Consider the following 12,178-nt stretch of genomic DNA (forward strand, 5'->3'; position numbering starts at 1 on the left):
TAAGGCGTAAAAATTGTCCTGTTATCCTTAATAAGATGTTTGGGATGGGGCGAGGAGGCCTGCAATATGGTATTTGCAGCACAGTCCTTATGAGAAGGTAGTCGTAACTCCATCATCCTGGTCCTTTAACATAATGTCCAAAAAATGTATCTGTTTATGATGAAATTCAGAGGTGAAACGAAGATTGAGAGCATTGTGTCATGGCCGGCACCCGATACCAGAACAAATGCCAAGCACCCTGGTCTCGGCTCGGCTTCACCAGTAGTGTGACCACCGTAGGGCTTCGGGAGGAGCCCTCAGCTTACTTGGGTGCCACCTGGACTTAACGAGGGGTGCAAGGCGAGATGTTCTGGCTGGCGAAGTGGCACGGCTGTTTAGCAGAGTCTTTAGGCCGAAGGTCACGGTACAAAAGGTCAAGGCAAGCGGATGGTCAGACAGGCTGGATCGAGGCAGGCGGATATCAGAATCATCAGGAAGGCAAAGGGTCAAAACCAGATGGGTTGAGGCAGAATCGGAGTCAAATAACAGGCAGAGGTCAAACCAGAACTTCAAACAGGAGGGTGAAGCAGAATCAGAGTTGGTTTCAAGCAAAGTGATAGAGATGGTTTCAAGCATGCGCGCTGACGTCATCACGTCAGCGCGCATGCGCATAAAACCCAGGAAGAGGCGCGCACGCGCGCCCTAACTGACCGGTGCCTGCAGAGAAGCAGATCGGCGCGGCGGGCGTCCCCGCCGAGGGGGCGGCAGGCGTCCCTGCCGTCCCCCCACTAGATCACCAGGGTAAGATTTTCTCACACATTATGGTTCAAGTATAGCACAAAGTCCTCAAAATTTCGTTTATCCCCTGTCCAAATAAATATACGATCATCTATATAGCTTGCATAGTAATGGATGTATTCTTTGTAAGGATTATTTTCGCTATATATGTGTCTATATTCCCACCATGTCATATACAAGTTAGCATAAGATGGGGCGAATTTCACTCCCATAGCTGTACCCTGTTTTTGAAGGTAATATTTGTCATTGAAAAGAAAAAAGTTATGTGTTAGTAAGAACTCAATAGCCTCATAGAGAAAGATTTTCAAAGGAGTGTCATAGGTGCTGTAATTATCAAGATGGTAAGTAATGGCATCTAGGCCCAAATGGTGAGGGATGCATGAATATAGGACGGTGACATCAACTGTGGCCCATTTGAAATGTAATTGCCAATTCATGTGCATCATAGTGTTAACTATCTTTGATATAAGAAGGAGAATGCAGTACCAAAGGTTGTAGATAAAAATCTACTAGTTGTGATAATGGTTCACCAAGAGAGCCAATGACTGCTATTATGGGTCTTCCCAAGGGAGGTCTGGTTGGTTTACGGACTGTAGTGAAATGATGAAAGATTGCTACAGTAGGATGGCAGTTTTCAAATATTCGCCAAGTTTGGTAATTATACCCAGGTCATTTATCAACAAAACAATATTTGTACCCAACCCAACAAGGTTGCTCCTACAATTCCTCTCTATCTTTTATGTCCAAGTGCTGTCAGCCCTATTTTTTTATTTTCATCCTGCGGAAAGCAACATCCTGGCATAACAAGTCATAAGTTTTAGGCTGTTACCGAGTCACATGGAGTGTGAGAATATTGAGTGCTACAAACCCAAAGGAAAGCCTCAGGATAAATCAGGATAAATAATAAAACTCTTGCCACTACAGTATATTTATAGGTCATCATTTATAACCTATAAATATTCCAGCAAGCATCAATCAGTAACAACGAAAGATAGAAAATGATTATATATCGCCTCACCTCCAAGGAACAATCCCCCAATTTTTTGAAGCATATGTATTTATTTATATCTTTCTTTATATAGGGCTATCGCTGTCAGGCTTACCGTCTGATCCAACGAAGAAGGAGCTGGAACTTGTAGAACACGAACCCACAAGCGCCTCGCACAACACTAACCCACCTGGAGTGGAACAGGGAGAAGTGAAGTGACGAGTAGCCAATGAGACTAACCAAAAGCGAAGTACAGAGGGTTCAGGCAGAAGCGAAGTCAGGCAGGCCAAAGTCGGGGCAGGCAGCGAAGAATCGTAACGTAGTCAGGCAAGAAGATCAGGGCAGGCGGCAATAAGACAATCCGGGAACAAGCTGAGGTCAAACACAGAAGATCAGTAGAATACAATGCTAGGGTTTCAGTCAAATAACCTAATAACCAGGCAAAGAGTCACAGTACAGGTTAGGATTAAATAGAGCTATTTGGCGCTAAACTGGCGTCCTCACGCTGGCGTCGCACAGCTGACGTCAGTGCGTCCGTCATTGGCATCCGTCGCTGACGCCCTTGCGTCGGCGACCGTCGCCGGCGCCTCCGCGCCGGCGTTCGTCGCCGGCGTCCAACGCTGCGCGCCGACGCGCATCGGTTCCCCGATGAGCGTGCCTGCGCCTGCGCTGGAAGGAACGCGGATCCTTACAATCGCATGTTTTTACAATGGTTATTCACAATGCTGAGCACCAGTGAATAATGTGACAGTTTATATATAGCAGAAAACTCAGTGACAAATTTGCTTTCTTTAATGCCAGCATAGTTGTTAATGTGATATGTAGTTTAAGAGGCAAAATATTTTTGCATTACTAAAAATCATCAATATCATTAAAAAGAAACCCCCTATCATTGCAGAAAGCCCCTTTGTAATTTGTAGTGGTCTATTTATAAAGCAGGAATGTTTATTTCATACATTATTATTTCAGTTAGGACCACAGTGCAGTGTGCAAAGTACAGTTTTCAGACACAAGTCACTGTGTATTTCACCCACATAGTTTTTACTCCTGGGTGGCAGGTTGCGGCCGCCACAAATGTGGGATGTAGAAAAAACATACGTTTTGGGAATCATATGCAAGTTGTGGCTGCCATTATAAGAGTGATAATAGCTTCACTTCTGGAGCACAAATGCTCACGCTGTCTATAACGACACAGTGTGATTTTCTTTGTGTACCATTCACCGGAGCCTGCTGGACTGGTACATTGGCTCACAGCACAAGAGCAGGAAAGTGCAAGAAGCATGTTTATAAATCATGTCAAAAGGTACACATCCATGTGTGTCAGGCTTACCAGTATAATCCAGTCGTAGAAGGAGCAGGAGCCGTAGATAGTGAACCCACAAGCGCCTCACACAACTGCTACCCACCTGGAGTGGAACAGGGAGCAGGGTTGTGGAGAGTAGCCAATGAGACGATCAGCGAAGTACAAAAGGATTAGGCAAAGTCGTAGTCAGGAAGTCCAAGGTCAAAAGGCAGGCAGCGAGATTCGTAAACGATGAGACAGGCCGAAGAGTCGAGACGGGCAGAAGAAATCGTAGTCCGGGAACAGGCAATGGTCAACAACAGGAATTCAAGAATATAGAGACGCTAGGGTTTCAGTCAAACAACCTAATAACCAGGCAATGCATCTCAGTCTGGATTTGGTTTAAGTATTGTTACTTTGGCGCCAAACTGGCGTCATTACGCTGGCGTCGCGGAACTGACGCCAGCACGTCCATCTCAGGCGTTTTCGCCTGCGTCCTTGCGTCAGCGACCGTCGACAGCCCTTCGGGCCCGCGACCGTCGTCGGCGTCCCACGACACGCGCCGGCGCGCATTAGCGCGCCCGCGCCTGCGCCGAACAGGACGCATGCGTAATTCCTCACATTGCCCCCCATCAAGGAGCGGCCTCAGGACGCGACAACCAGAAGGCTTACCAGGGTAGGTTCCATGGAACTTCTCCAACAACTCCGGAGCGTGAATGTTAGACACTGGTTCCCACGAATTTTCTTCCGGTCCAAAACCTCTCCACCTTACCAGGTATTGAAGACGCTTGCCTCTCAACCTGGAATCCAAGATCTCTTCAACCTCAAATTCTTCTTGACCGTCAACCATGACAGGAAGTGGAGGAGGAGCCGTACGCCCAGGAAATTGAAACGTTGAGGCCGGTTTCAAAAGTGCAGTATGAAACACTGGATGAATATGCCAGGATGCCGGGAGTTTAAACTGGAAAGCCACGGAATTAATTTGACGAATTATAGGAAAAGGACCCAAGAAACGTTGACCCAACTTCCTACTGGGACAAGAAAGCTTAAGGTTAGCAGTTGACAGCCAAACCAAATCACCCACCTTGAATTCTGGGTCACCTCTCCGTCCCCGATCAGCATAAGCTTTAAAGTTTTGTTGAGCCTTCTTCATGTTCTCTTGGAGTTTCTGAAAATTATTGGACAAGAAGGTTAATCGGTCCTTAACTGCAGGAACTAAAATATCAGAAACAATGGCAGAGGGAAAAGTTACTGGATGAAGACCATAGTTTGCGAAGAAAGGGGACTGTCTGATGGAGGAATGATGAGCATTATTATAAGCGAACTCCGCAAGAGGAAGAAGATTCACCCAGTTATCTTGGAGGTATGAGGAAACATCTGGATGGTGAAGAATTGGGCCTGAAGTGAAAAGTGTCTTCAGTTTCTCAAAAGCCCCCTGAGCTTGAGGTGACCAACAAAACTTTTGATTATTATGAGTCAGCTCAGTGATTGGAAGAATGACTTGAGAAAAGTTCTTTATAAATTTCCTGTAAAAGTTTGCAAAACCAATGAAGCGTTGAACAGCTTTTTTAGATGATGGAATCGGCCAATCAAGAATTGCGGAGATCTTCCTGGAGTCCATCTGGATTCCCTGGGGAGAAATGAAGAAACCCAAAAAATCTACAGATGTTTGTTCAAGCACACTTTTCAATTTTAGCATAAAGCTGATGGGTGCGCAGGCATGTCAGAACCTTCTTTAAATGTAACCTGTGCTCCTCTAACGAGTTAGAAAAAATAAGGATGTCATCCAAATATATAATGACGAAAATATCAAGAAAGTCCCTGAAGACATCATTGACGAAGAGCTGAAATGTTGCAGGAGCGTTACATAGACCAAAAGGCATGACCAAATATTCAAAATGTCCGTAACGAGTGCGAAAGGCCGTCTTCCATTCATCCCCTTCCCTTATTCTGACTAGGTTATATGCACCCCGAAGATCCAGTTTAGAAAAAATCTTAGCCTCCGCCAAACGTTGGAAAAGTTCTGGAATGAGAGGAAGAGGATAACGATTTTTGACTGTAATCTTGTTCAGATCCCGGTAGTCAACACACGGCCTTAAGGAATGATCTTTTTTTTCAACTAAGAAAATCCCAGCTCCTGCCGGGGAAGAAGACTGCCTAATGAATCCCTTAGCCAGATTCTCATCCAAATACGAACGGAGCTCTGAAAGTTCAGACTCAGATAACGGATACACTCGTCCGAAAGGAATTTGAGCCCCTGGAAGAAGGTTGATAGGACAATCATAAATACGATGAGGAGGCAACCTGTCGGCCCCTCTTTTATTGAAAACGTCCGTAAATTCCCAATATGCCTGAGGAAGAAGGTCTTGGATCTCGGAGGCAGGAGATAAAGAACACACACCATTAGAAGGGAGGATGCATTGGGACAGACAAAAGTTAGAAAGAAAGGTTACTTCGCCAGTTGCCCAGTTGATAGATGGATTGTGTTTCTGCAACCAAGGCAATCCCAGGATGACAGGGAATAAAGGAGAAGAAACCACATCAAAGTTCATGAGTTCAGCATGCCCTTTATTAAGCAAAACAAAAAGAGAGATAGTCTCTTGCACCACAGGGCCAGAAGTAATCAGAGAACCATCTGCTACACGAAGAGCTATAGGATTCTTCTTGGACTGGAGCGGAATCTGGAATTGTAGTGCCACTTTATTGTCCAAGAAACACCCGCTTGCCCCAGAGTCAAGAATTGCTTGGAGTTCGACCCTCTTGTCTCCCCACTGTAAAGATAAAGAAACTGTCAGGAGAGGCACAGGAACATGACCCCCAGAAAAGTCCTTTTCAAAAATCCTCTTACCCGTTGGGCGGGTCGGACAACCCCAAAGCAGATGACCAGCTTGTCCGCAATAGAGGCAGAGGTTAAGTCTGCGACGTCTAATACGCTCCTCCGGTGTTAATGCAGACCTAATAGCACCAATCTGCATAGGCTCTGGAGCTACGTTGAAGGTGGACAAAGAGGCAACTGGAGAACTTGCGGAGGCCATTCGGACAGGAGGAGGAGCAGAAGGCAACAACCACGTCTGAGGGAAAAGACTTGCTTTCTCAGCCTTTTCTTCTTCCTGGCGTTCCCTGAGCCTCTGGTCTAATTGGATTGAAATGAGGATGAGATCCTCCAAACTATCAGGGATGCCAGTACGAGCCAACTCATTTTTTAGCTCAGACGAAAGTCCAAAGCGGTACAGGTTCTTTAAGGCTGCTGGGTTCCATTCGGTATCATCCGCCCATTGCCGAAATTCCAGCGTATAATCTTCCGCTGGATGGTCCCCTTGCTTCAGAGCACGCAGGGCGGCCTCAGCAGTGGTAGCTCTGTGAGGATCATCAAAGATAACTGCCATAGCATCGAAAAAGGAATCAACTGTGGCCAGTACAGGACTTTGACGATCCATGAGACGGAAAGCCCAGGTCTGTGGTTCGCCCGTGAGGAATGAAATGATAACCCCAACCCGGATTTGCTCAGAGGGATACGTGTGGGGTTTAAGTGAAAATAGCAGCTTACAGTTGCTCCTGAAATTCCGGAACACCTTTCGATCACCAGCGAACTTTTCCGGAAAGGCCACTTTGGGTTCGGAGATTTCCGAGGTGATTACCTGAACCTCCGTTGGAGCTGGAGGAGGAGCAGCCGGAGAAGGAAGAGCAGCTGGCGGATGGGCTCTGATATGCTCCTGCAACTGCGAGTAGCCACTTTGCAGCTCCCGAACAGCTTGTGTAAGAGAGGACAGCTGTTGGGTTAAAACGGCAAATGGAGACGCTCCTTCAGCTGGATCCATCTTAGGGCCTGGTTATACTGTCAGGCTTACCAGTATAATCCAGTCGTAGAAGGAGCAGGAGCCGTAGATAGTGAACCCACAAGCGCCTCACACAACCGCTACCCACCTGGAGTGGAACAGGGAGCAGGGTTGTGGAGAGTAGCCAATGAGACGATCAGCGAAGTACAAAAGGATTAGGCAAAGTCGTAGTCAGGAAGTCCGAGGTCAAAAGGCAGGCAGCGAGATTCGTAAACGATGAGACAGGCCGAAGAGTCGAGACGGGCAGAAGAAATCGTAGTCCGGGAACAGGCAATGGTCAACAACAGGAATTCAAGAATATAGAGACGCTAGGGTTTCAGTCAAACAACCTAATAACCAGGCAATGCATCTCAGTCTGGATTTGGTTTAAGTATTGTTACTTTGGCGCCAAACTGGCGTCATTACGCTGGCGTCGTGGAACTGACACCAGCACGTCCATCTCAGGCGTTTTTGCCTGCGTCCTTGCGTCAGCGACCGTCGCCAGCGCCTTAGCGCCCGCGACCGTCACCCCACGTCACGCGCCGGCGCGCATTAGCGAGCCCGCGCCTGCGCCGAAGAGGACGCATGCGTAATTCCTCACACATGTGCGCATGACACTTGCGGTCTTCAATGGAGCTTATAAACTTAAATTTGAGAGCATATTTTTAAAGCAGCAGTTTTCACAAAGTGTGCAAATGAAACCATGAAGCTCCCTTGTGTGGGAACTGCGTAACATCGTAACATGTCTTTGCACCATAATTTTGTACCACTTTAGACTTGCCAATATCAGATGACATTATGTGGCACAGAGAGAATTATCCTAATCACCTATAAGAATGTACATTTATCCACCTACCCATTCCCAACTCCCACTTTCCTCAACCCTCTCTCTAACTCTACCCAGCACTCTCACTCTCTGACCTTCTACATACCCCGCGCCCCTTAACCCCCCCTTTTGTCCTTTTTTTTCTCCTCCTCCTTCTCCACCCCCACCTCTCTATACACCCTCACCCAGCTTGATCCCCCCCCTCTAAATAAATCTATCACCCAAACCACACAGCAAGATGGCACCACTGGATGGCTCAACGCTTGCACACCGGTCAGAATGCTTAGCCTCAATGTGAATGGCTTAAATTCTCCACAAGAGAATATTGCTCTCGGCAGAACTCAGAGGGCACAAATCACAAGTGGCGTTCATACAGGAGACGCACTTCAAGGATACGAACGTACCTAAATGGGCAAATAAATATTACCCTACCATCTATTATAGCCACCCACAACAGAACAAAACCAAGGGTGTAGCCATATTATTAACAAAGAACTTCCACTTGAAAGTCCTGGCCACAAAGGCCGACCCGCGAGGCAGATATATATTTGTTAAGGGCACCCTAGACAAGACCATAATCATATTTGCAACCCTGTATTTGCCAAATGAGAACCAGGACACTGAATGCAACCGGATTCTAGAAACCTTATGGGACTTTTCAGAAGGACAATTGATACTTGGGGGGGACTTCAACATACCCCTAGAACCACACTTAGACTGCTCTGTAGGCAAAACGAGTGCGGCGGTGAAAGTTATCCGCAAGATTACACATATGCTGCATGAATGGCAGCTGGTTGACGCCTGGAGACTACTTAAACCCCAGGAAAGGGACTACACCTTCTATTCTGCACGACATTCCAGATATACCAGGATCGACTATATCTTTGTGTCACAACACCACCTGGACACTCTGGCAAAGGCGGCTATCCATACCCGCTCTTGGGCGGACCATGCACCCATCACCTTGGATGTGGCAATCAGAGGCAACCACGGCAAGTACAATAATTGGAAGCTAAACAAAACAGTCCTGAAAGATGTCTCTACTCTGAAAGAAATAAGGCAAGCAATGACCAATTACTTTGAAGATAATGACAACGACGAGGTTAGCCCTATTACGGTCTGGGAAGCGCATAAATGCTATATGAGAGGGATACTAATACAAATCGGCGCTTGGACGCAAACGGGCCCGTACAGCGCAATACGAATACCGAGATGGTTTGCAAGACCAACCCAACACCTGAAGAGACCCAGAAATTGGCCGATCTGAGGAAAGAATTAACAGACCTTCACGGTTTTTATGTGGAAAAAGTGATAACTAGAATGAAACATTATTACTACGAGCATAGTGACAAGTGTTTCAAACTCCTGGCCCGCCTTCTGCAGTCACAAGTCACTCAAAACCACATCTACAGCCTTAAGTCCAAAACTGGAGAAAGTCTACATCATACGCCTCAAATCGCAAAGGAATTCCACAATTTCTACCAGGCATTGTACCAAATAGAGCGGACAACTGCCACGAAGGGAGCGTTCCATGAAGGGGACATCGCCCAATTCCTCAGATCTACACCCCTACCCAAACTCTCGGAGGACCAAAAACTTGCTTTAGAAGAGGATATCACCATGGAAGAAGTACGGACAGCCATAGGCGCTACGTAGACGGGCAAAAGTCCGGGACCTGACGGCTGAATCTTGATCCCCTTCTTGACTAGAGCTTTTAACTCATTACAAAACCAAGCGAAATTCTCTAGGCAATCCCTGGAGGCGCATATTACTCTTCTACTCAAGGCCAACAAAAACCCGGAAGACCCAAGTAGCTACCATCCGATCTCTCTGATCAATGCAGATATAAATCTCTTAGCAAAAATATTAGCTACAAGGATCCAAACGGATCTGGGGATGGTAATTAATCTCGATCAAGCTGGATTTGTCCCAGGTAGGGAATCTAGAGACAATATAAATAAGCTAATCAACATACTCCACTACTCAAAGATTAAACGCATCCCCCTTATGTTACTGTTGACAGACGCCGAAAAGGCCTTCGACAGAGTAAGTTGGCAATACCTATTCCGATGCATTAAGGAATCTGGCTTTGGCCCTCGTCTTTGCCATTGGATAAAGGCACTATATAGCGGTCCAGCTGCTCAAATTAAGGTAAATGGCATGCTCTCTGAATATGTTGACATCCAGAATGTCACCAGACAAGGGTGTCCGCTCTCGCCCACCCTTTTCATATTGGCGCTGGAGCCTCTTCTCACCCAGATTTGGTTACACCCTGACATCACTGGAATACAGATTAAGCAACATCATCATAAAATAGCGGCCTATGCCGATGAATTACTTCTTTTTGTGACCAATCCACTTATCACTGTACCCAATCTTAATCGCCTATTAGCAACCTACGGCAAGATAAGCAACTTTAAAATAAATTTTGGCAAATCCTTGGCTCTCAATATCTCTATTCCACCACACACTATCCAAGGTCTATCTCAAAACTTTCCATATACATGGGCCAACAGCCATATTACCTATCTCGGAATTCAGATCACGAAAGATTACAAGGACTGGACCGCCCTCAACTCTAAAATCATACTTTACAAAATTGAAGAAGGACTTAACATACTGGGCTAAACAGTCAATATCCTGGCTAGGAAAAATTAAAGGGGACCTGTCACCCTAACATATAATTTCAAATTCTTTTCTATCATGTTAGTTGAGCAAAATAAACTTTACTTAAACTGTATTTATTATTTAAATTTTGTTTCCTTCTGTTTTGGAATTATACAATCACAGCAAGCAGGCAGCTGCCATTTTGTGGGCACGGTTATTAAGGGAAATTGTGTATCCCCCCAAAATCTTGTGTATGAACCAGAATGAGGGACCTAATGTCCATGTGCAGTGCCTTACACAATTATAGAGCCTGAGGAGGGAGGGGGGAATGTCAGGAGAGCAGTGACATCTAGGAAGTGCTGAATGGAAAGTGAAAGTAATTGACTGCCCCTCCTCTATGCCACGGGCATAGAGGCGGGCCAGGTAATATTTGATTGACAGTTTAGATTTTTAAACACCCAGGTATGAATGTTTTAATGAAAAATTTTTTGGGGTTCCATATTTAATTTGGAAAGGACTTTCATTATGCAGTTTTTTATGTGTAGGTGACAGGTCCACTTTAATGTGGTAAAAATGAATGTGATGCCACAACTTCTCTACATGTTCCAATGCCTGCCATTACCCTTTCCAACATCCTGCCACAAATCCTTCCAAATTACAATTTCCAAATTTGTGTGGAATTGCCGCCATCCCCAGATTAAAGCGAGTACACTATGCAAGAGTAAGGCGGTCGGAGGACTTGCCCTTCCTGACTGCCTAAGATACCACAGAGCAGTGATACTAAATAGAATTATCGATTGGTCGCACAGCCTAGATGATAAGGCATGGATTGAAATTGAGCAGCAGTCCACCTGCACACACCTTATCCATCTGCCTTGGGTGGACAAATTCCACCGCCGCTTAACCCACTTCCCACCCAGCTTTAAATTATACCTTGGAAGTCTGGGACACACTAAAAACTCAGTTGAAGCTTACAGCGTCTCCATCCCCTCTCACCCTGGTGACTAACAACCCGGCGTTTCCACCTGCTCTAAACACCAGCTCGTTCAAGGAATGGCTGGTAGACGGCCACCTCCAGTTTGCGCACCTAACATCCAACAACCAATTGGCAGGACTTGAGAAATTGAGACAACACTAGCCAGCACTTTACCTGAGTTCCAATATTATCAGATTAAGAATTTCTACAATTTCCTAGGTGGGAACTCTCGCCTTGGAAGAGACCTTACACCCTTTGAACAGCTATGCCATACCCAAGATCCCCCCAAACATACAATTTCTGTCCTGTATGGTCTGCAAGCGCAACAAGAACCTAAGAAATGCTTAAACTTTGTCAGATCCTGGGAAAGGGACCTGGGGCTAGACCTCTCAGAGGAGGTCATTGAGAAAGGAATACGAGCACTACTACACAGTTCATGCTGCTGTCGAACACAAGAGATGAATTACAAACTCCTTTCCCCGTGGTATTATACACCCCAGAAATTGAGGACGATATACCCCGACGCTAACAATATATGTTGGCGGTGTAAGTCTGAAATCGGCTCACTCCTACATATTTTCTGGGAATGTGATTGCTCCGCCCCTTTTGGGACATGATATCACGCTCCTGCGCACAGATCCTAGGACGGGCGGTAATTGACACCCCAGTTTACGCACTACTGAATTTTGTAACGTAATCTGAAGATATGTTAACTGATACCTCACTGGAGAGACACCTACTCAATGCTGCCAAATTACTGATACCAAATAAGTGGAAAACGGTTACTCTCCCCTCTTTCTCGGAATGGCTGAAAAAGGTTAATGAACTAGCAAAATTCGAAGATCTCTCAGCTAGAACGGAAAAACAGGAACAAAACTTCAGAGACATTTGGTCACAGTGGTTTTTG

This window comes from Xenopus laevis, chromosome 8L, assembly GCF_017654675.1.
Source record: "Xenopus laevis strain J_2021 chromosome 8L, Xenopus_laevis_v10.1, whole genome shotgun sequence".
In the NCBI taxonomy this organism is placed as follows: Eukaryota; Metazoa; Chordata; class Amphibia; order Anura; family Pipidae; genus Xenopus; species Xenopus laevis.